This window comes from Petaurus breviceps, unplaced genomic scaffold (assembly GCF_028583685.1).
Source record: "Petaurus breviceps papuanus isolate PSGF00001 unplaced genomic scaffold, PetGlider_PUasm1.0 90491, whole genome shotgun sequence".
NCBI classification, from domain to species: domain Eukaryota; kingdom Metazoa; phylum Chordata; class Mammalia; order Diprotodontia; family Petauridae; genus Petaurus; species Petaurus breviceps.
In genome coordinates this window covers 629,228-655,732 of record NW_027187263.1, presented here as the reverse complement: position 1 = coordinate 655,732, position 26,505 = coordinate 629,228, and the positions used below count along the sequence as shown (strand labels likewise).

Genomic DNA, 26,505 nt, shown 5'->3' with positions numbered 1-26,505 from the left:
TTCAGTTTTGTCCGTCTCTTTGTGACCCTATTTGGGGGTTTTCTTGGCAAAGATGCTGAAGCAGCTTGCCATTTAGCTCATTTTCCAGAGGAAGAAACCGAGGCAAATAGGGTTAGATGACTCGGCCATGGAGGGTCACATAGATTGTAAGTGTCTCAGAAGGATGAGTCTTTCTGACTTCAGGTGGGGCACTTCTTCCACTATGCACAACACAACCTTGTCTCCATCTACCTCTCACAGTGTTATATCCTTCATATTACTAAATTTGTTTAAGTTAACTTAATCAGGGCATTGTATTTTATTTGTCATTTTATTAACTGTGAAAACTATATCTAGCAGTTCTTTTAACTTAACTGCTTCCAATGGCTGGCACATGTGAAAGAAAGGACTTCCTCTGGCTATGCCCATGGAAGTCATAACCAGGAACTCTTTCCCTGGAGAAAACAGTTGGGGGGAGGGGAGACTGTAGACCAGAGAACAGTCCAACCATAAATGTAGTCATGAAGGGAGATAACATGCCCATCCCCAGATGGTCTGCTATTGTGAAATTTGGTAAGGAACAAGGATGTCCAGAAACAGGTACCAATGGTGACTGGACCCTGGGCTTTTTGGCCAAGGGTCAGATAGGGGAGTGAAAAATACATTATTGGTCAGTAGAAGACTTCAGTCTCTGCATAGCTGCAGGGGAAAAGCATACCCACATCCTGGGAAATGTTTCCCTTCGTTTGTCCCCCATCTTTCCATGGAGCTCACTATTCTGTGTATGAACATGCTGCTTTTGGTATATTCCAGAATTGCCTCCTGAGTGGTAGAGAACCATCCCTTCTGGGACTATGAAGGCAGAATATTCCAGGCACTGGAAGGACAGAAGGTTTTTGACCTTAGCATGGAAAGGACAGGCAAGAACCATGACCTCACTTTTTTCCTCTAATGCCAGTTACAGAACTATGGACCAGAGTGCAAAGCAAAGCACAACTCAGTTTCCTTAGAAGTATTCTGAATGCTAAAATAGAGCAAAGAGATTATTACCTGGTGATATGTTGTACTATTGGACACCTGAGCAATGGAGCGCCTTACGTCAGCCTTCCCATTTTATATGCGTATGAGAAAAAGGTACTCTTTCCCCTCACTAAATTCTGAAAACAGAACCTGGTATAGAAGCAATAAGTCTCATTTGTTTCCTACTTTAGAGAAAATATAGAGAGCTCAAGGTGAGGAACAGGTCAAGATAGGAGATCAGTACAAAAGTCACCAGGCCTAGAGGCTACTGTTTCCTCTTGATATTTGAGAAAGCTTCCGTGAGATAAACATAACTATCGAGTGCTGGGTTTAGATATTTTATGCTTTGTTTGTCACTGGTTTTCACTGGGGAAAATAGCATCCAGAGTGACCCTTAGAATAGATTCTTTTGACATATTCCTTTAAAACTTTAGCCCTTCCTGTCCTGCCATATACAGAACCTAGGCATTAAGCCTTCCCAGGCCAAGCCATCTCAGAGGTTCACTCTGTGTCTGTGACCTACTTGGGAAGGCTGGCTTTTCAAACTATTGGTAGAGACATCTTGTACATACAACAAATGTATTCTCAATATTTCATGTGATGTAGGGATAAATTGAAAACTAAAAATGGTTATAGGATCATAGTTACAGAACTGGAAGGAACCTTGGGAACCATGTAGTCCAACATCTTCATTTTAGAGGTGAGGAAATTGAGTAAAAGAGTTTTAAGTGACTTGCCCAAGATCATGAATAGTAATAGCCAGAGGAAGAATTCAAACCCTGGTTCTCTAATTCCAGAGCCAGTACCCCTTCCATAGTTGGCTTTTAAATAAAAACCGGGGGGGAAAAAAAGTAAAAAAAAAAAAAAAACCTCATACCTCTAGAGTACTGCCTAAAAAAAAAGGCTGCAACTTCAGAAATTCAAAACATTTCCTTTTGGCCACAATCTGTTATTAAAGAAAAGAGGAAAAAAATGAGGAAGCATTTCTTCCTAATGGTGCTGGCTTCTTTCAGAGGAATCTTCTCTGGAACCCTGATTGAAATGAATTAAACTTGCACCTGTCAGTTGGATAATATTTGGTCCTGAAAACTTAGTAATTTTCCATTGCAAATCACAATATTACATGGAAGAATCCATCTGGGCTGCTGGCATTCCCTCAGGTAAGTCCAAATGTTTAATATCAGATGTTTTTCTATGAATAATAGCAGCAGAGAAGGAAGAGACTTTTCAAAGCTGGTAGATCTTATCCCTCCTTATATATACTCTTCTGGTATGAGTAATATATGCTGTCTCTGTGCAAATGTTCCTAATGCTCTGCCCTTATTTCAGGCTAAAAAACAAGTGAGACATGCACACAGAGCTAGATCTTTTTTTTCAAACGACCTTCTTTAGAAAAGCTCAAAATCTCCTCATGGACTAAACCAACAATTTTGCTGCACTAACTTGGGCAAAGTTAAGATTACAAATCAGAGGTGCACGTCAGGTTTATGTAATCACCTGAAATCATTCCAAAGTATAGATGGAGATAGAAAACGTGGCTTCAGAAGGCACCCAAAATGCAGGAAATGTCCAGCAGGGTAAGTTTTCATTTTGTCCTGTATCCCTTGGCCAGGTCTGGGTGGATCCCATCTCCTGTGAGCCTTCCTTCTTCACAGAAGGACAGACAACATGCAGTGAAACAAAGGTAGCTTCTGGAGGAAAAAATAAATCTCTTTAGAGGATGACTCCATAAACATCTTGTCTCTATGTCTGTTCTCCTCAATGAAACAATAAACAAAGCTGTGTACTGTCCAACCCCAAAATCCTCTCAAAGAGTAATTACTTCCACAAGGGCTCCAGGAATCAGTTTCCTGACATGTCACCATCTGTTACCAGTGGCCAAAGTCTTTTGGCTTCTTGAGCAATAACTCTGCAGAAGCCACATGCTGATTTCTGGGAAAGAATCTCATAGGACATAGAAGGAAGAAGGGAAGAAAAAATAAATGAAAGAAAAGAGGAAGAGGAGAAGGAAGAAGGATGACAAAGAAGATGAAGAAAAAGAATCAACTCTTTTAGTCTCTTGCCCTTCCCTCCATCCCCTCACCTCTTCCTAAAATGGTAAGCAATTTGATATAGGTAATATGTATGCAATTATGTAAAACATATTTTCATTTTAATCACAGTTGTGAAAGAAGAAATAGACCAAAAAGAAAAGCAAAAAAAATAAATAATGTAAAAATAGTCTGCTTTGATCTACAGTCAGAGTCCCTCAGTTCTTTCTCTGGATGTGGATAGCATTTTCCACCATGAGTCTTGTAAATGTCTTGGATCTTTGCATCGCTGAGAAGAGCTCTATCATCATACAATGTTACTGTTACTGTGTGCAGTATTATCCTGGTTCTGCTCATTTCACTTTGCTTCAATTTTACAAGTCTATCTAAGTTTTTCTGAACTCCTCCTGCTCATCATTTCTTATTGCACAATAATATTCCATTAATTCATATACCACAGTACATTCAGTTATTCTCTAAGTTGATGGGCATCCTTTCAATTTCCAGGTTTTTGCCACCACAAAAAGATAAGCCTGTTATTTCATCAGCACAAGCAATTTCTAGAGTGGAAACACCTATGGATGTGGATCAGGAATTCAACTATAATTTATATGATTAGAGAGTTCTCTGAGACATTGAAAGATTAATTGACTTGCAACCCAGGGTTGGGGAACCTGGGGTCACATGTGGCCCTCTAGGTCCTCAAGTGTGGCCCTTTGACTGAATCCAAACTTCACAGAACAAATCCCCTTAATAAAAGTATTTGTTCTGTAAAACTTGGACTCAGTCAAAAGGCCACACCCAAGGACCTAGAAGGCAACATGTGGCCTCAAGGTCACAGGTTCCCCACCTCTGGTTGCCCATGCTCACATAACTAGTGGGTGAGACAGGCAGGAAATTAATACAGGTCCTCCTGACTACAAAACCAACTCTTTATAAATTATACTTCATTGCCTTTTAATGAGTTCTTATAATGACAGTGCAAGTACAGAGACTAGAAAAAAGAATGGTCTACCCTGGTGAAACTAGAGTACATAGAGGCCAGCTGTATCTTCATTCCTCTCCAGGCTACATTCCTGACTCTCTACCAGACTTTCTGTCTCCTACCAGAAACTGCTTATACCCTGAAAAACTCACTCCTCTCCTGGGACTACACCTCACATTAGAAGTACCCTCTACCCCTGCAGCATCTTCCTCCGACTGGTTGGTTCCTCCTAGAACCTCTATTTTAAGGAAAATGCCCAAACTAACCATGTTTTCATTCATCTCCAGACTTTACTCTTGACTCTTTGGACTTTGTACAATGTCCCTATGCCCACCTCCCATTCCTATTTTTAGCTTCCTTTTATGAATTATCTTTATCCACTATAATGTAAGCTCCTTAAGGGCAGGGACTGTCTTTCTGCTTGTATTTGTTTTTTCAGTGCTCAGCACAATACCTGGCACATAATAAGTGCTTGATAAAGTTTTTGACTTGACTTGCTGACTTACATAAAGTTATGGATCTTATATTTTAAAAGACTATTTCGGGCATCTAGGTGGCTCAGTGAATAGAACACCAGCCCTGGAATCAAGAGTACCTGAGTTCAAATTGGGCCTCAGACACTTAACACTAGCCATGTGACCTTGGGCAAGTCACTTAAACCCAATTGCCCTGCATTACCCCTCCAAAAAGAAAAAAAAAAGACTACCACTAAAAAAATAAAAATTTTAATTTAAAAAGAATGTATTGACAAACTGGAAGCCAGTCAATGGGAAGAAACTAGAAGGGTAAGGGGACTCAAAACTATGTCTTTTGAGGAATCATTGAAGGAACTGGTAACTTTTTACCTGGAAAAGAGAAATCTAAGGACAGATATAATAACTGTCTTAAAGCATTTGAATACTCTCCATGTGGGGAATCAATTAGAAATATTCTGTATGCAAAATATTTATGGCAGCAAAAGGTCAGAGATGTTGCAGAAGATATTTTTGCATCAAGGGTAGGCAAGTTGACTTCTAAAGTACCTCTAAGAGTTGGATGCCAGGAAGGAAATTCAAGAAGAAACCCCAGTAGGGTTTTTTGCCCTGACTTGACCTTCATCTTCCAGTGCAAAAAGACCATATTGTGCACATAACTAAATAGTCTTTCTGGTGGGCTTATAATTCATTTTTGTGAAATACAGTTTTATGTGACCCAACAAAGACCTCGAAATTGTCACAGCATGTACTATTTTAACTTTTTTATACATAGTCAAGAGAAAAATGGATATTATTGGATATTAAGAGAACCCTTTCTGTCTCCAGAACAGTTGTGTTTATTCGACCGTCAAATGATTCAACCCTATCTATTCACCTAACTTGTGACAATACCATTATGGTGGGATTTTTAAAATAGCTTTGTTAAGCATATAAAAATTAATATTCTACAATACACCTCTCTTGAATCTACATCATATAGTGGAAAGAACACTCAACTTAAAATGAGAAGATTCAGAGATTGACTTTGCCATTTACTAGTGTAAACCATGACCCAACAATCCCCACCCTCTTTACCTGCTCTCTAGTTCACATGGCCCAAGTTCAATTCTGTGGGGCTCCCTTAAAAGAGATCACTTCCTTTCTTGGCTCACTGCTCCCACTTGGAATTACTCCAGGAAAATCTCTGAATTTAGCTTCCTAGAGTGAGGTGTCAAAGTGAATAGTGTTGAACTTAAAGTCAAAAAGACCTGGGTTTAATTGCTGCCTCATACCAATAATAATAGCTTTGTGATCCCAATCAAGTCATTTAAACTGCCTCAGTTTCCCCACCTGAGGAAATGGGAATAATACTATAAGATACCTCACATGAGTTTTGTGAGGGTCAAATGAGATGACCTTTGTAGAGTACTTTGTAAACCTTAAAGCACCGTATAAAGGCTATGTTTTGTATTTTATAAATTTCCCCAGATGTGTCTAAAAGGGATCCTTTACAGTGATGGGGCCGGGCCTGCGACTGGGCGCCCGCTGCTGGGGCCCCGCCGGGAGCACGCTGCTCTGGCGCGAGGCCCTGGCTTTTGCAGGCCCAGAGCCGGCCTGGCGGGGAACTCAGTCTAGCGTCGGCAGAGGGGGCACGGCGCAGCAGGACAGGGCAGACCCCCAAGTGGAGGGGCCTGCGGCAGGTCACGCAGGACCCGCCTTCGACGTCGCCCTGCTCGTGTCCCTCCTGCGGCAGGAGAACGCCAGAGACATTTGCGTGATTCGGCTGTCCCCAGCGCTGTGCTACACGGACCACCTGGTGGTGGCGAGTGGGGCGTCCACGCAGCACCTGCGGGCGCTGTCCCAGCTCCTGCTGACCACGCACAAGTTCCTCAAGGCCTCACCGGACCCGTTTGCGCGCCTGGAAGGCAAGGACTGGGAGGACTGGCTGTGTGTGGTCTTCGCATGGTGATTCATTTGATGCTTCCAAGGACCTGAGAAAACTATGAATTGGAAAAGTTATGGACTCTGGGCACTTATGATGATCAGTTAGCCCAGATCGCACCAGAGTCTCTGCCTGAAGACTTCATCCTTGTATTTCCACAGATGATGAGCCTTCGGCATTTTCTCCATTAGAGGCCGAGAGAGAATAAAGTAAGAGTTTTGAAGCAACTAGAATCGGACAATGTTACTTTGGGATTTTCGGTTTGGATTTGTGGTGAATTAATCCACTAGGACAGTGCGGCTTCGGAGTCCTGTCTGAAGCTTCTGGTGGCTGCTGCTCAGGGCCAAGCACACTCTCACTTGCACTTGTGGAAAACTCAAGGAAAACATAGAAAGCTTTGGAAGCAGGGCAGTGGCAACACTTTAGGGACTGGCTAGATGGACCTTTCAGACCTTCTAAACAAGAATCCTTGTCTAGAGCCAGGAGGGCTCTTCAACATTTCTTCTGGTCCCTCATCAGAGTCTTGTGGAGTCATTGGCCTGGCTTGACTTCTCACTTTGGAGGACTTGCTTCTTGTATCATTTAGAGAACTCTCTTTTCAGCTTACACATTTAGCACAGGGCAGTAATGTCCTTTTGTTTAGGGACTGGCTGCCCTGAGCATCATCTACACTGGGTCTTCATGTTTATTTTTATTTACTGGGAAAGAAAACCTTTGTGTGAAAAACTGGCAGCTCAGCTTATGTATGCTTTCTAGATTTGATATAAACAGAATATGAAATAAAAAAATCAGTAGGGAAAAAAATAAAATCAAAGGGATTCTCTAGCTCCTATACATGCAATCAAGTTAGTAGTATGTTTTTCAAATATGAGATAGCTTTAATTTAATTCCACATAAAATGAAGACACAAAGAAGTCCAAAAACTGGTGCTAAAGTCCATAAAGAGATATGGAAGACCCAAAAGGCCTCACAGAAGCCAAGATATAAATAAACATGAAGTCGATCAGTTTCCCTGGGAATAGGACTAAATTGGAGGGAGTTGTTTGACCTATTGGTAGAGCACTAACCCTTCCTCAAGGTCCCTAAATGTCCTCTCCCAGACTTGTAATGTCACTCTGTGGTTTGGCTCCCTACCAGAAGGCAAACATACTTTAGGGCTGCTGAATAAGCAATCCCCTTTTCCCTCAGACCTACACTATATGAATAACTCATTGATTTTGATCTCTTCATAGGATGCTACTCAAGAACTGAGTGAGAGACCCTCTTCTGTTTCCAGGAAGCACCCTACAACAGGAAATTCACTCCTCTGTCTAGCATGTCTTATCCCTGAACTCTGAAACTTGAGGTTCCCCAGAAGGCAATATTTAGGGTTGGTGCTGCTGAAGATGACTTCCTTTTCTAATTAGAAGGCTGTATTCTGGGATCATGATGGCTAGACAGCTGAACCCTCCCCCTTCCACAAAGGAGTTAGGGGCTCGTGAACATGGTCCACTATCATGTCAAACTTACTGGGCATATGCATGTCCTCATCTGCCATCTGCTTCTAAGGCTTTGAAAGGCTGACCCACTTGCCCCAATTCTTATAGCCAGTAAAGTACTCAAGCTGAGTTGGGGAAGGTGTTATTGTTTTCATCTTAAAATCTCTATTATTAGTACACATCACCTAAAATTCAAATGCACAAAAAGTTTTTAAATGATTGTATGTAAAGCTGTAAACTCCATTATTTACAGATTGTTCAAAATGTGTACATTAACTTGAAGATCATAACAAAAATATCCTGTTTGTTTCTGTTCCCCCTTTTGTATCCATGTGTGCGTGTGTGTGTGTGTGTGAACATTGTCCACTATTGTGTCAAACTTACTGGGCATATGCATTTCCTCATTTGCCATCTGCTTCTGCAAGAAATCTATCAATGGGGGCTAGTAGGTGGTGCAGTGAATAAAGCACCAGCCCTGGAGTCAGGAGGACCTGAGTTCAAATCCAACCTCACATACTTAACACTTACTAGTCATGTCACCTTAGGCAAGTCACTTAACCCCAATCGCTCTGCCTTCCCCCCTCCAAAAAAAAGCAAAATGATATTTAAAAATAAAAAAAAGAAATCTATCAATGTTCTGGTTGCTGCCGTCTCTTGAAATGGGAAAATCCCCTTTTAGGATCTCCCTTCTCAGGCTGCTAAGCAACATCCTTCTCTGATATCTATTTTAACTCTTTGTCCATAGTGGTGGCAACAAAAGGATCGTCAATGCACAATTAAAATTCATTCATGCTTTGCTAAAGTTAACAATCCATTAATTTGTCTGTTTCCTAAATTCAAAGATTATAGTATAGTGTAAATAGAAAAGGATTTGAACTTAGAAGACCTATGTTCAGATCCCAGGTCCAGTTATATTAGTAGGAAAAAAAAAGGTGTGGGGGAACAAGCCATATCTTTAATGTCTGGGGAATGGCTGAACAAACATTGGTAAAAGATGTCATGAACTACTATTGCTTCTTGGGAAATGACAAATATGAAGAATATAGCTAATCATAGGATCTCACATCTCAGAGGTCATTGTTTGAAGATTTCTGATGAAAGGGAAACTTCTACTTTTTAGGAAGTTATGGAGAATAAAAGGGAAAAAAAAACAGAGAATCAGAACAATATATAGAGACTGCAACTAATTGTCACCATGAAATATGTGATACATAAACACACACAAAATGCACATATACATGTATGTGTACATTTATATAAATATGCATATACAACATGTATATTGTAAGTATGTACGGGTAGATGATACATAATCACACATATGTATCTCATACAAATATATGTATATTTGTTCACACCTGTGATTTCTTTAGTGTGGACAATTTTTGTTGAAACTCCCTATACCAAGGCAGATCAGCAATTTGTTTGTAACATCTAGTCTTATGTTGGGTCACTTGGCACACTTACTAGCCGTATGACCTTAGGCAAGTCACTTAACCCCAATTGCCCTGCTTTCCCCCCTCAAAAAAAAAAGAAAAAAAGAATTGGTTGGAGGCAGTGAGAGGTCAAGTGACTGGTCCATCATTATATAATTATTATGTGCTAGAGGCAAGATGTGAATCCAGGCCTTCCTGACTCCAAGGCTAGCCTTCTATCTACTATATCATCCTCTAAGAACATCAGCACACACACACACACACACACACACACACACACAATACAAAAGGGGGAACAGAAACAAACAAGATATTTTTGTTATGATCTTCAAGTTAATGTACACATTTTGAACAATCTGTAAATAATGGAGTTTACAGTTTCACATACAATCATTTTAAAATTTTTTGTGCATTTGAATTTTAGGTGATGTGTACTAATAACACAGATTTTAAGATGAAAACAATAACACCTTCCTTGACCCAGCTTGGGCACTTTACTGGCTATATGAATTGGGATAAGTGGCTCAACCTTTCTAAGCTTCAGTTATCTTGTTTGTAAAATCAGAGTAATTATTACTAACCTGTCCAGCTTCCCTCCCAAGACTGCTATAGAGATCAAATGAGAGAACTGCAAAGCACTATAGAAATGTTCACGCTTGAAATAGATCAGATTTTCTTAAAGAGGAACATACCTATAACTTTTATAATTGTGTGAAACAATGGAAGCTGTGAGCTTTGTTAAACAATGAAAGGGGGGGGGGATTCTCAGAGAAAAATAAGCAGAATAGATTGTTCCCAATTGCCCAGTTTCTGAAACTGAAAATCACACTCACTAAAATAAAACCTACTTCTAATTTTTACATATAAACAACAAGGATTTTTTTCTACCATCACATTCCAATTCAAGCAGGTAGAGATGATTATAATAGCAAAGCAGCAGAAGCAGAGTAGGGAAATGCCAAGAGGACTCATCCTGTACTGGGAAAAGGTTAGAAGCCCAAAGGATTTAATTTCACAAACTGATTTCAAAAGGGCACTCTACAGATTCTTTTAAGGCTACCGTGTCCCAGGAGAACAATATGAAACCTCCTTGCCCAGAATAAGAATGAAAGTGGGTTGCTAATTAATAAAAAATTCAAAAAGGACTTTGAAAGCCCATTGGATGAAAGAGATTAAACATCACATTCTTTTACTTTGTATCACAGCAGTTGGAAGTCATAGTTCATGGAACCTTAAAATCTTGCAAGTGACATGTAATTGAAATCTTTCAAGCAATGTGTATGTAGTATCATTCATATCTAAGTAGCATAGTAAATACAGTGTGGAACTTGAAGTCAAGAAGATTTCAGTTCAAATCCTACCTCAGACACCTAACTAGAAGTGTGACAGGTGACTTTGTCTATAAAATAAGGAAACTAATAATGCTTAATCATTATATCATTAAAAGAAATCTTGATTTGGGCCTCATCCTCATCAATAAGGCAAACTCAGGAAAAGAAAGATTAAAATATCTTATTAGCCCACCAAGGCAGCAAGCAGTTGGGTGTGACCAATGCAGATTTCAAACTGCATGATTTTATAGATTGGAGTAAATAACTTCCATATAAGGGCAAAAGTATGATTGGTATACACACATATACATATGTATATGTATACATACATTATGTGTGTACACATACATGTACACATACATGTGAACACCACACACATATACATATGATAAAGAGATGGGTTATACATTGCCTCTGTTTCTTCTTCCATGTCTAAGTACACATAGGCAAGGGTATTTCCAGAACTCTGTTTTCAGCAGACTGGCTATACATGTACCCAAAGTTTAAGCAAGATTTTAAACATGGGGTCCCTCAGACTGACTCTGCACAGGTGGCTGACAATAGGAATTCTTATTTTTTTCTAGCCTTTAGCATAGTTCCTTACACATAGTAGGTGCTCCAAACTGGCATTGTCTTGAGATTCTTCCCAGAATTCAAATATCTCACTGTCACTGTGTCCATCACATTTTTCATCTTTTTTTTCCCCACTGCTAACATACATCTGACTATCCTCTTCTAAACAGGGTCTCCATATACACCCATATATTTATGTATATATTATGTATGCATTGCATACCCATGTATTTTTTACTACGTCAACTGTCACTCATGGATTTTAATTTGACCTCCAGCTTTAGCTCCAATATGATTGCCACCTTTTCTCCAGATGGGAAAAAAAAATCTTACTAATAACTTGTGGAACTCAGATCTTCTTCTCTCTTATTGGAGTCATTTTACAGTTTTGGGGAACTGTGCAAGACCTGATTCTCTATACTGAAGGGCCCCCTAAGAATGACAGTGAGTAATTCATTTATGAACTGCATTATCTTCCTATTGTACGTCACAGTGGACAGCTTTGAAGTAAGCAGGTAGTAATCAACAGTTGGTAAATAGTATTAAGGAAAGAAAAACAATAGTAGATAAGGTAGAAGATTGAGTCTTGATTAGAACACTTAAAAAAAAACAGAATTTTTCATTAGGCAATAGGTCACTTCAGGAGCAGGAAAAGGTACAATGCTGTGAGGTAAGTGTTCCATCTTGTTCTGAGTCTCTACCAACCTTTTTCAGTCCCAGATTCCCCAGACTACTTCCGTGCCTTTTCCCCAGTGGCCTTCTCTGTCCACTTCTCATCAACATATCCACAGTTGTGGCTTCTTCTCTCTTCCTCCAATTAGTGAGTTTATACCTGGAACCTACATTTAAGTGTTCACCAAGTCACGTTAACTTCCAACCTGGCTAAAACTCTGACTCGCTGATTCCTTCTCCCTTTCCAGCTCCCTTTTATACATGGTCTTTCCCCATTAGAATGTAAGGTTGTTGAGAGCAAGGAATGTCTTTCTTTTTAATAACATTTGAATTCCAAGTGTTTAGAATAGTGCCTGGTACATAACAAGCATTTAATGAGTACTCTATCCCTTATCTGTCCATATACTAGAAAAATATACCAATGTTCACATACTTCCTCTTCCTCCCAGAAACCAATGTTTTCAAACAATTTTTAAAAGCAGAAAAATTCCAGCAGAACTAAATAAATTATATTGGTGATGGCCTTGGGAGTCAATGAGTACATCATTAAAGGAACCCAATACCCCCTTAATTCAGCAGATCTTGATTTAAAAAAAAAAACCTCAAACCTCTGAAAAACTGTAGGAAAATAGCAAAAACTGAATGGTAAACTCCAGTACCCATACAGGTCATACCAAGTCCTACACTTGCATTAGATTGTATGCCCCTCTAAAAGTCTGGTTTTGTAAATTTCATTTCTCTTGACAGTTGGCTAATCAGGTCAGGGTCAAGGACAAAAGGCAGCCATCCTGAATGGAAATGGTGTCCATGACTCTATAGACATGAAAAAAAAATCATAACTACTCATTCTTCTTCTTCTTCTTCTTCTTCTTCTTCTTCTTCTTCTTCTTCTTCTTCTTCTTCTTCTTCTTCTTCTTCTTCTTCTTCTTCTTCTTCTTCTTCTTCTTCTTCTTCCTCTTTTAAAGCAGTTGGGGTTGAGTAACTTGCTCAAGATTACGTGGCCAGTCATTTTTTGTGTGGGTGCCAAGTATCTGAGGTCAGAACCGATCCTGGGTCTCCTGACAGCAGGGCCAGCGCTCTTACTCACTGAGCTACCTGGCCGCCCCTCATCATTCTTCTTGATGAATCATATTGGAAATCCTTTTGAAGAGGTTGAGGGTCAGTTCCTCAGTCCTTCCAGTAAAATGATTTGGGGACTCAATAGTCAAGCACTGTGCTTAAACATTGGTAGGTAAATAAAATGTAAATTAAAAGTATAGTTCTAGATAAGAAACAAAACAAATGGCTTTGTTGGGTGATGAAAGCATTATTGGTCCCTAGGAAAATGGTTTTTGAGGAGAGTGGAGAAAACAGGGAAGGGGGACATCTAGCATCCTTAGACTAAATGAATATATCTCTCACTGCACCCCAGGTCTATAGATTATTGGCTAACTACTCTTGCTGGTGCCCAGTTACAACAGTCTCTGATCTAGATACCTCCTTCTCCTCCAGGTCATTATCCATCCTCATGCTGGTTCAAACAATCTGAAAGTGCTCATAGCTTATCTTTCAGCAACTGTTACCAATGGTATCTCACAGGTATATATCTCCACTTGCAAGAGCTCCCCTCTTCTATCTTACTTGATTCTTTTCCTGTTTCTCCTTCCTACTAATCTCCTTCCAAAAGGTCAGGATCGTACTAATCTTGGAAGCTTGGGCAACCTCCCTTCTTTGAAATCAGTTTCCTTCCCCCAAGTCTCTCTGTATTTTGTGGTTGTGATCCAGGTAAAACTAGGAAGGACATTTCTGGTCCCAGAACAGACACACTTTGAAATTAAGCTACCTAGACACTCTGTATGGAGCTCATTTGTAAGTTACAATGCTAAACTCATCTCAAAAGTTAGGAAACTTACAAATTGTTGAAAAGTGTTTGGTGATCCATCCATAATCAACTGAAAAATCCAACTAAATTTGGTAAACACTTAATCACCTACTGTATACAGGTTACTGTACTGGGTATTTGGAAGACAAAGAAAAAACGGAAATGATCATAACCTTCAGGGTACTTACATTCTTCTAGAGGGACACAAAGCATACACTGATAAATTAAAATATATAAAAAATAATAAGAGTAAATGTAAGAAGGAGAACATGATAACATCCAGAGAAATTAGAAAGTCAATCAATAAATATTTCTCAAGAACCTATTATGTGCCAGGCATGGTCCTAAATGCTGGGGATACATGAAGAAGTAAAAGATAATCCGTGCCCTCCAGGAGCTTAGAACCTAATGGAGGAGGAAAGAAACAAACAATTATGGTACCTGAGTGGTGGTTTAAAGAAAGCTAAGGATTACAAAAGGTAGAAGTAAAAAGGGAGTACATTCTAGAGATGGAGAGCTGCCTATGCAAAAATTCAGAAGTGGGAAAAGAAATTTAATACACAGAACAACTAGAATACCCATTCAACTGGAATGGAGGGTGTGTGAAGAAAAGTAATAAGACCTAAGACTGGAAATGTAGATGGGAGTCAGATTGTGAAAACCCTTGAGTGCCAAACTGAACATTTTTGTATTTGATCCTTGGGGCAATAGAATTCATTGAAGATTTAGTGAGGGGTGATATGTATCTAGTCATTAAATAACCACCTCTTTAACCCTCTTAAAGGAGGAAGGGGGAAAAACTCTCATAAATATAATATCACTGTTGTGCCTATGGCATAGAATAATTCAACCTGTCACTTAGTCCATCCCTAAAGTTTACAAAAGACAGTCCTTTTTATTACTGCAGGGCATTGAGCTCAGAAGCAGATGAATCATGTGACCTTTGAGCTCGAATAAAATGGATCAGCTGAGCAGTTTCCATTGGGTTCAGATCGAAACTCCTGGTGTTATCTGGGGAATCTATATACTGTACTGTACATTGTCACTTACAGAAGAATTATTTTCAAATTTTATGAATTAAGATTAGGTGTTAGATTTAGTTGACCTAAATGTACAATTACAGTATAGAAAGACAAGACCAAACAACAGTCATGTAAAAGATCTATGGTTTTTAAAATATTGCAAGTTCAATTTCACTCATGCGTGACTTGGAAACCAAAATAAATCAATGAGATCTTAGGCTCAAAAAAAAAAAGTCAAAATAGTAAAGACAAAGCAAACAAAAATAAGGTCAGAACTAGCCAGAGAGCTCTGATCCATTGAGTCAGGAATAGTTTTAGCCAAATGTATTTCAGTACTTTGGATAGTTCCAAACAACTGTAGATGATCTTAACAGCTCAGAGGTGTTTGCTTTTTTTGCTTTGTTTTGTTTGTTGGAGCTCTTTAGTGTTCTACATCTATTAATTATTTCTACCTTTCCAACAGGACTCAAATTATTAAAGGGTACTTACTCCTTTTCAGCTCTTTTTATTTTTTAAGCCTTCTTATCATCAGATTGTTCACCTACTTTATTTCTCAGGTTAAAGACAAGGATTTAGCCTAGGTTGGCAGCCTTTTCCTCTGAACAGGGAGAAGATCAGTATTCAATAGATTACTCAAAAAGGCAAAATGGTAACATGGATAATCATGGATCCATAACCTGAATGTTTTCACTTCCTCAGTACATGTTATATAATTTCTACTCCCTGGTAAACTTTATTCACTTGGTGAATAAAGTTTTGTAATTATTTTTTGTCTCATTCCTCTGTAATAACTGCTTTAGAAGCTTTTTATGGGTAAAGAGACAGACTTCACCTTAATATAAGGATAAATAGTTCTGGCCAAAAGTGAGTTAGATGCTTCAGGAAGTATGGAGTTCCCCATACATAGGGTTCCTTAAGTCCTCTTGTGTCCCTTATAATACCTGTATGATACTATGCTTCTCTGAAATCTATTAGTGATGTATAAGTTAAACAGTCTTGAAAAGTAGATCACTCCTAGAAGTCTTTAGCAGAAGATCTGTAGAGACCTCTCTAACTCTGCTATTTCCCTTCAGGTCCTTTACACTCTCAAATAGAAACAGATCCCTGCAGGTCACATATTAAATATATGACTTAGAAAACCATAAATTAATGTCATCTATGTTGTGCTGATTTTTATTTATTTTGCTAAACATGTCCCAATTATATTTTAACCTTGTTCCACACATTTTGTGAGTATGGCACCTCTGCTTTATATGGATTTAGCAAATTGGTGTATAAATTATTTCATCTGGCTACCTAAATATCCCTTTCCTGGCTCTGGATAGCAGCCTGGTGAAGGACCCTGGCTTAGACTTTGTATCCTGACTCTGCTCCCTCCACAACAGCTTTCACCTATTTTCCCCTCCCTACTGTCTTTGTGGTCAATTTCTTGGCCACACTAAGACTCAGACTCAAGAATATCTATCCAACTCCTCGTCAGCAGTAGTGACCAGACATGATAACAGTGTGTGCAACAAATGCTTGCTAAATGTTGTGAAGTCATTTTTTAAAACCTGAGTCTTGTCCTATAGGGAAAGCTGACTATTGAAAATAACTTTTCTTTCAGCATACGGTTAATGAAATACATCCTACCACCCCACCTTCCATTGCTACAATAATAACAGTGAATTGAATGATATTTCTCTGAAGACTCACAGAGACCTAAAGATTACTCAAGTTTACACTTGACAGTGAATGACAATGTAGTTCTTTACAGGATTTCACAATGCAGAGTTTTTATTCATTGATTTTTTTACTTTGTTCCAGAACTTCAAAATGTTATCTGTTTGCAGGAGAACAGAGGGAGTGGGTTTCTTTACAGGTTCACATATGCTTCTAAGGATTTCTATTGGTCTGTGCACATAAACTGGAAACTTCAATATCTCTCACGTTCTCTATAACAGGCAGATCCAATTTTTTTGGTTCCCACACTTCATCAGTTTTCAGCAAACATTCCTATATCTTGATTTAATATGGAAGGCAATAAATTTTAGAGTTTATCATGATCATGTAAATATGAAATAAAATAAATTTCAATGGAATGATACAGTTTTTGGAGAACTATTTATTATCTTCTCTTGAAAAGTTTCTCATACCTCCATAGGGATAATGTAACTCAGGCTGGTAATCCCTGCTCTAGAGAAAAGGATTCCTCACTGATAATCAGTGACTATATATTTTGAGGAGTCTTAATACTAACTTACATTTATCCAATACCTTAAGGTTTACCTAAGTGCTTTACAGTCATTATTTCATTTGATCCTGACAACAACTATGGGAAGCAGGTAGGACAAGTGTATCCTTACTTTACAGATAAGGAAACCAATGCTCTGAGAGATGGAAGTTACTCATGCAAAGTCTCATGGGTAATGGAGCCAATATTTGAAACCAGGTCTTCTACCTCCAACACAAGTTCTCTTTCTATTCCTACAGGACTTTACTCATTGGACAGATGCAATAGAATCATATCCTGCCTGATTAAAGGGGAAGTCTTGTGCCAGGCATGGTGGCACATGCCTGAGATCCCTGCTCTTGGGGAGCTGGAGGCTGCTTCCTGGCTTGGGCTCAGGAGTTCTGAGCTACAGTGACTCTAAATAAAGTTAAAGCCCAGATATCTTCTAGTTCTAAACCTATGATCCTATGATCCCATGGAATGTCTGAAAGCACATCCAAAATAATGAAAAAGAAAAAAATTTACTTCTGCTTTAGAAGATGTTTCTCTGAATTATTCTGAGCAAAATGTTAGGTTTTCATGCATATAAAACTCTCTCACTTCAGAATTATATGTGAACCTAGGAGTTTCCTCTCTCGAGCTCTTCTGAACCTAAATTGCTGCCATGGAATTTAAAAAGGCTTAAGAAAATTTCCATATGGTGAAAATTAGTACCAAATTACATGCTTCCTCTTTTCAACATTAGGGAAGCTACAAAGCACAGTGGATATAGGGCCAGCCTTGGAGTGCAGAGGACCTGAGTTCAAATCCGACTTCACACTTATTAGCTGTCTGACCCTGGACAAGTCGCTTAACTCTGTTTGCCTCAGTTCCTCAAGTGTGAAATGAGCTGCAGAAGGAATGAAAAAAACACCACTCTAGCTTCCTACCAAAAAAAAACACCAAATGGGGTCACAAAGGGCCAGACATGACTGAAAAATGATTGCACAACAGCAAAAAAATTTTTTCACGTCGATTAAGTCAGCAATGATCCAAGTACCATGTCTGTACCTCATATCAGTGTTATGGCCTAGGACATTTGCCTAACTTTTGCATCCAATACAATGTTGAAAATGTGCTGTATGCAAGTGCTAATAGGCAAATGAGATAATATGACTAGTCTACAATAATTTCTGTGGAGCTCTGAGATTAAAAGTGATCATTTTTGTGAAACCATTTTGAGTTTATCAGAAAGTGTTATACATGTATAACCTAAATCAAATTGCTTATTATATCAGGGGAGGGTGGGAAGTGAAGGAGGGAGAGAGAAAACTTGGAACTCAAAAAAATTTTAAATAAATGTTGAAAACTGACTTTACATATAACTGGGGGGAAATAAAATATTATTTTTTAAAAAGAATATATGTTATAGAATGTTCAATTGTTATTAAGCTGTTTTGTATTTATAGCATTTGGCCAAGCCATGAAGAATTAAACCCTCTAGTGAATCTAGAGGTAAAAATTGGTGGTGGACTAAATTGATATTATGGTAATGAGAAATCAAATTTTTAACTTGGTTGATTGATAGATATGGACAAGTGATTTTCTCCTCATCTTCCTTTGACTTGAGGAACTGGCTATGATTTAGTGAATTAGTGATAAGTAACAAATTTTATTGAATTTCAACCAGGCAGCATTAGTCATAACTTATTGAACAAGGATTTTTAAACGGACTTTTAAAATCCTGCCAATAAGATAAATTTAAGAATGAAGTCAACCCATTTTAGGTCATTAGATATGGACATTCAATATTCTGGGAGAAAACTGGGAGAAGGAAGGTCATGGCTAGTAGCTTTCAAGGGTGAAAGCAGATTATAGATTTAGAACTAGAAGGGCCTCTAGAATTTCTCTAGTAACTCCCTCATTTAAGAGGTATTGAGGGTTAAAGAAATAACTTGCCCATGGTTACTCATGTAACAAGTAGTAGGGTTCTCAAAAAAAAAAAAAAGAAAGAAAGAAAAGGGGCGGCTAGGTGGCACAGTGAATAGAGCACCGGCTCTGGTGTCAGGAGGACCTAGGTTCAGATCCAGCCTCAGACACTTAACACACACACACACACACACACACACACACACACACAAACACACACCTAGCCGTGTGACCTTGGGCAAGTCACTTAACCCCAATTGCCCTCCAAAAAAAAAGTAGTAGGGTTGAGACTTGTGTACAATGATAAAAGCTCATATTCCTCCCAACAACTATATGAAGCAGGCAGTGTATTCTTCCTATAATGAAACTAAGATCAGAGATGAATTGATGACCTCATTGTAGTACAACAGGTATGAAAGTCAGGATCTGTACCAATCTCTCTCAGTACTCTTCATTTTACTACATATCTCTCTTGTTATTTACAAATGTATTGGTCACATATAAACCATTTTTGAGGCTGAATGTGTTTCAACTGTGAGAAACAACTAGTAGGATCTCTGAAAAGAAAAGGTAAGGACTTTCCTTGCACAATCTGATCATGTGATCAAATTATTTAAATATTGCTAAGAGTAGGAGGTTCAAGAACTGTATTCCTCCAAGTCCTGTCCCATTTTCAATTCTATTTATTCCTAGTGAAACTCCAAAAAGATGTTAAATATATGACATCCCTGTTATATGTCTTTGAGAAGGAGAATAAAATATACTCAGTATTCAAGTAAATAGATCTGACCTCATAAATTCATAAGCTCCTTTTAAGAATACAAATCTCAACTCATCCACATCTTCCTATATTGTTCAACTCATGCCCCATAAAATGTCCCAATCTACAGTCTAACACTGGACCCAATTCATTGTCCATTCTATTCTCTCTCATAGATAGAAGTATTTGTGACCAAGTATTGGGTATTCATCCAAATGCATGTTGAAATTGGGGCGATAGACATTTTTCATACATTTGTTATCTATTGTGTGAAGGGATAAGGGAGTAATAAAGATATTTTTCAAGAGCCTCTGAAGTGTTCTGGGACTTAATGCAATCAGTATGTTATCATCCACAAACAGGAACATCTGGAGGATCTCACTGTCCATAAGAGCTCACTCTCCAGTCTTTCTATGTGATAGACTTCTCCACCTTTGGTAAGATTATATCTTCCTGTTTTATGCTTCATCTAGTGTTTATCATCAGAGAATTGCTGAACAAGGTTATTTCTCTTGTCACTTCTTCTAAGGAATCTTAAATTATGTTTATATATGTGTGGAAGACACCGTTTTTGCAAAATAGTCTTGAAGAAAATAGTCTTGAACAAAATAGTCTATTGTTCTATCAAACCAAATGATTATTCATAATCAGAAAACAATGACATACATTTCAAAATCATTTCACAAAATTGTCATATTAAAATTGTTTACTATGAAAGTTTTCTCACATTTTTGGGAAAAACAAAGATTTTAGGGTCATAGATGGAGATCTGAAAAGAATCTCATTTCATGGGGTGGCTAGTTGGTGCAGTGAATAGAGAACCTGCCCTGGAGTCAGGAGGATCTGAATTCAAATATGGCCTCAGACACTTAACACTTACTAGCCAGCCATGTGACCTTGGGCAAGTCACTTAACCCCCCCCCAAAAAAAAACAACTAAGAATCTCATTTCACCTTATCACTTTCACTATGATTTTCTTCTGAGAAGCATAGAGTGTAGAGGGAAGAGAATGGAATTCTATGCTACCTTAGACATTTTCCAGCTAAATACCTGTTAATAGGTCATTTAACCTAGTAGAGACTAGGTTTCCTTATCAGAAAATGGGGATAATAATATTTGTATTACCTACCTCACAGGGTTGTTGTGAGGAAAAGACTTTAAAATGCTATGGAAATATGAGCTATGGACCCACATGTAAAAAATATTTATAGTAGCTCTCTTTGTGGTGGCCAAAATTTGGAAATCGAGGGGATGCCCATCAATTGGGGAATGCCAAACAAGTTGTGATATATACTACTGTGCTGTAAGAAATGATGAACAGGCAGACTTCAGAAAAACCTGAAAAGACTTATATAAACATGCTGAGTGAAATGAGCAGAACCAGGAGAACACTGTACATAGTAACAGCCACAGTGTGTGTTGACTGATCTTGATAGACTTAGCCCTTCTCAGCAATGCAAGGACCTAAAACAATTTCAAAGGACCCATTATGGAAAATGCCATCCCCTTCCAGAGAAAGAACTATGGAGTCTGAATGCAGAGTAAAGCAGACTATTTTCTTTTTGTTTTGTTTTGTTTTGTTTCTCATGGTTTCTCCCATTCATTATAATTCTTCTATACAACATGACTAATGTGAAAATATGTTTAATAGGAATGTATATGTAGAGCCTATATCACATTGCACATGCCTTCTTGGGGAGGTACCTAGGGATGAAGGGGGAGACAATTTAAAACTTATGGAAGTGAATGTTGAAACCTAAAAATAAATTAATTCATTAATGAAAGAGTAAAGTTTCCTCACCAAGACTACCCTTCACCAATAAAATCACAGGTCCAGAAAAAGTTTCCTTGAAAAGAAATGTGAGTTATACTGTTCTGACAGTGCACGGTATTATATGCACTTTGGTTTTATTCAAACCAGCCCCAGAAAGTAAAGTACTCAGGTTGATGGGAGGGAAAACAGATGGAACAACTGGCTGGGGAAGAAGGCAGTTCCCATGACTTTTCATTTCAGCCCAGTTTCTTTGCTTATAAGCTTTTAGGCTGAGAGAGTGTACGCAATCTTGCTTTTTGCATTCTCTGGTTGAAAATTGAATGCTGTGAGCTGTGATGAGAGCATTGCAGGCATCTCCTCCTTAGAGATGTCAGCTTCAGCTCCAACACCCTTTTCTCTCAGGCTGATATGCCAAAAATTCCATGCCCAGAAGTCTTTTGTTTCACTTCTGAGCCTCATCTGTAAAATTCACCTAGTGAATCTTGGCAATCCTACATGAGACTAAGAACAGTGAGCTTGGGCACAATAGAGGTAGAAAAGCCATGTGCCAAGGAATTCAATATCTCTTCTTCTGCAACAGATACTAAGAAGGAGGAGAGAGAGTACCTGCTAGATTTGGGGGCTGCTTTTTTTAAAATATCCCAAACTTGTGATGCTATTAATATCTGTGGTTAAGTGGAATGTTCAAATTGCTCATTGCAACAATTGTTTTATAAATATTTATTCCCTTGGAAACCATTCTCTGTACTACCATTTTGTAATTATGCAAGGACTGGAAGGAACTCCCAGCTTAATGGAAAGCTACGACTATTCTGATATAAGGAGAGACAGCTTGGTGGAATGGTGAGAGCATTAGATATGGAGTAAGACCTGGATTCAAATCCTGCCTCAGTCACTTATTACCATTGTGACCTTGAACAAATCACACATCCTTTCTTGGATTCAAGTGCCCTCATCTGTAAAATGAGACAGCTGGGCTACTCTCTAAAGTTCTTTCCAATTCTATTTAATAGCTAGTATTTATATAGCACATTAAGTTACAAAGCCTTTTACAAATATTATCTCATTTGATCCTCACAACTACCCTGGAAATTAGGTGCCACTATTATCCCCATTTTATAGATGAGAATATTGAGACACAGGAAGACAGAGGATAAGTGACTTGCCCAGTGTCACATAGTGTCTGAGGTCATATTTGAACTGAGTCTTGATTCAGTGATCTCTCCACTGCATCACCTAGCAGCCCTTAAGATGCTATGATCTTATAAAAGTGAATTGGGTCCAATGTGGTAGAGTCCAGAAGTTTGATGGAAATCTGCATTTTCAATGAACTGCACTAATACTATTGGCATTTCTCTGTGATTAGAAAGGAATAGGTATAAATTAACAAAGCTACAGCTGAGCTAAGTCAGTTCTGCAAACTCTGTTTCTGAACAGCTGTTTAGGATAAGCCACTGACCACAGCCAAAAGGCAGTAAGTAACCTTATAAGGTTAAAAGAGCACCCAGGTTTTGAGGGAGGCAGGCAGTGCTGAATTATTACAATAATGCTTTGTGTGCTATTTGGAGCCTTTACAGTGTGAATACAGGGTCACTGTATTCCAGGGGATGAGCCACCAAAGATTCAGCCCATGTAAGCTAATTATCCTTATTTGGTGACTTAAAACTTCAGTTCTTTTCCATGAAATTGTATGTTGATACAAGTTATTTGCTTTACTCCTTATTTACAGTTTAGATCTCCTTCCTGCTTAGAACTGCATTTCACAATACATATCAAGAGGGTTCATGCATCTCCTGGATGTCCCCCAGCAATGTGGCACAGGGAAGAGAGGGAAGGAAAAGAGAAAGAGGAAAGGAAAGGAAAATGCAATTATTGAGTGCTAACTATGTGCAGGCACTGTGCTGGAGAAACAAATACAAGCAGAAACAGTCCCTGTCCTCAAGGCACTTAACATTCTAAAGGGGAAAGTCAAGACACAAAAGTGAGCTGAAAAGAATAGGTGGGCAAATGAAGTTACCTGGTCCAGGCATGGATCAGAGGCAGCCAGGAAAGGAGCTGGGAGACAATGACAGCAGGTCCACCTCAGCCTCCATAAAATGAAAGGTCCAAGAGGAACTCACCCATGGGAGAAAGGGGGAGAGGGGGCCTTGTGGAGTGATATTCCATTGTGAATGTATAGGGAAGCGGAGCAGGAGATAGCTGAGCCAGAGTGAAGAAAAAATGTTATACATCAGCCAACAGCAGGGGGGGGGGCTGGTTTTAAAGTCTAGAAGTTGGGAACAGAGGGAGGACAATAATACCCCCAAAGCCGTGCAGGGACTAGTGGCAGCAAAAAAATAAAGTATCTAATACCTTGAATAGATTTTGAAGTACAGACTAGAGAATAATAAAATTTTTATGATGATAGTCTGGGGTTCAACTTTAATTGATGTTCTCTTATGTGGAGAGACCCCCCCACCTCCTCAAAAAGGAATTTCCAGTTGCTCAAATGCCTCTGATCTGTAATCAGTAAGTTCCTTCTGAAAATAAATGAAAGTATCCTCTTATCTGGAGGTTGTTAGGCAGAAACCTAACTTCCCTACTCTTTACCTCTTCATTTCTCCTTTGCTGATCCATATTTTACCATTAACTTTCATCTTGAAAAGGCTTTAGCCTAAAAGGGCCAGGGTCTCCCATGGAATCCTGCATCATCTCCAGTCATCCTGATGAATATCTGGTCACTAGATCCAGATGGTTCTGGAGAAAAAATGAGGCCAGTGACCTTGCACAGCCCTCCCTCACTCAAATCAAAGTCAACTGCAAGTCATATCATTATTTCCTTGATGCCATGATCCTCTTCAAAAATGAAGGACAAACACAATCCCATCTTGCCACATACTCCATCAGTTTCTACCATTTCTGCAGGTTACGTCAATTCATTAAATCAAGGTCCTCCACAAGATAGTTCCACCCAACCTTTCCAGCTTTGCCTCCTGCTATTTTCCTTCAAATATTTTTTTTCTTCTGCAAAACTAGACTACCCACAATCCTCTTTTTTCATCCATCTCTTTTCTGTTTCTTTACTGTTGTCCCTGCTCTTGCTCCTCTCTGTCTGTCAAAATTCTTCTCTTCCTTTAAGATCCTAACTCGGGTGACATTTCCTTCATGAAGACTACCCTAAAACTCCCTTCTTAAAATAGTCTGTCCCTTCTCAAATTTATCATAGCAACTTGTTTAGACCTCTCTTTTGAATTTTTACATCCTATGTTATATTATCGATAGAGAGCAGGTCTTAAAGTCAAGGAGAACTGTATTTAATTTCCACTGTCTCTGATATACATTGATTGTGTGAGCCTGGGGAAGTCAATTATACTCTCAGTGCTCTAAGTAAATCTCTAACACTATATGTTGCAGAGACCGTGCCAACTTACATTGGTGAAAGGAATTTCTTCTCCCAGGAGTTCCCTATTCTATACTAATGAAGTTACAGTTCCCACTACCACCACCACCACTAAATTTTAGTAAGCTCCTTGAGAAGAGGAATCTTGTGCCTAACCAACTACCTTATATGGAGGTGCTTAATAAATGTTCATTAAATCAACTGTTCAGTGATGTTTAGGGAAGCTTTTTCAATTTATATCCAACTACAAGCATGAAGATAAAACAAGTATGTTATGTCAAGTGCAAGCGTGTCCACACCAAGCAGGACATTCACAAAAACTCAGTGAAGAGTTGTTCCAAAGCCCTCTCACAGCAGCATGCATTGTAAAGTGCATGGCAGAGGTGAAAATCTAAGCTATGGCTCAAATCAAAGATTTGTTATATGAAACTGAAGCAGTAGTAAATTACTCTTAGATTTCTAGGCAATTCACAGCTGTCAAGGGAACAACATAGAGGAAATTATTCACAATAAGCACAATAATCACTGGGGTTTTCCCTCATAATACACAACCTCTACATGGGGTAACCAAAGGAGGAATGGAAAAAGGGCAAAAATGCAAAGGAAGGGAAAAAAGGCAATAGAAAGGGAGGAGAAAAAAGAAGAGGGACGGAAAGAAGGAAAATGCAGGAGGTTTTCAAATAACACACTCCAATCAATCAACCAAGAAAAATACTCTTAAAAGTTTGAGTTTTGACAGGACTTGTTATTTAATTATTTACCACCATTCACATTTTGGCCATAGGAAGTGCTATAAATAACAATCAAAGGCTTGCTTACGAAAAATCCCCACCACTGGAAAGCTAAGATTTAGTTAAGCACAAAGTATATTCAGAGCAGATGCTGCCCTCCTGAGTACCAAGGGAGTATTGCTACTTGTCAAGAAAAGACTATAAGCTTCTGAAAACTACTAGGGAATTTCGATAATTTGAATCATTAATTAATCCATATACACTTATTTTCTAAAAGAACAAATTTATGAGTAATTCTGTGCTATTCCTATAAGTATTTATTTAAATTAATGGGAACTAGAAAAAATAGAAAAATAAGATTATGGGAGAAATTACAAGAAAAACTATGATGAATTCTAGAAATATTTTTAAACCAACTTTGTGATTTTTGTTGATGTGTGACAGCTTCATATTCCTAGATATCACTAAACTGTTTACAATTAGAAACTCAGCATTAGAGAAGAGCAGACAGCAAAATTAAACAAAGCAGACAAAGAAATATCAACCTTCATTATTTTGCCACATTTTCAAATCTTTTGTACATAGAAGCATAATTGCATTTTGAAATCTTTAATAGCAATAAAGTTACAACCACCCATCTATTTAATTTAGCATTCTAATTCCAAATATTTGATCTGTAATATATACTTCAGCATTTTCCCATCACATAATTATTTTTTTTTAATTCCTATTCAGAAGGAGCAATTTTTTTGGTTCTTTCTGTACATTTTATTTTAAAGTAAGAACTCTTTCACCTCTAAGAACTGACTCATATTTTTATCCTTTATCAAAAAACTAAAGGGGTTGGGAAGGAGATTGAATTTTTTACTTCTATGAGGAAAAATAAAATTCATTCTCACAGAATTTCACAAGTGCTGCTGGTGCAGAACTTTTTTTTTTTTTGCTTTTTTTTTTTTA

At 38.4% G+C, this 26,505-nt stretch overlaps 1 pseudogene; it reads left to right on the top strand.

Moving 5' to 3' along the window:
- Positions 1 to 5,985: 5,985 nt before the first annotated feature.
- On the top strand, positions 5,986 to 6,638 carry LOC138141783 (mitochondrial assembly of ribosomal large subunit protein 1 pseudogene; annotated as a pseudogene).
- The last annotated feature ends 19,867 nt before the right edge of the window (positions 6,639 to 26,505 follow it).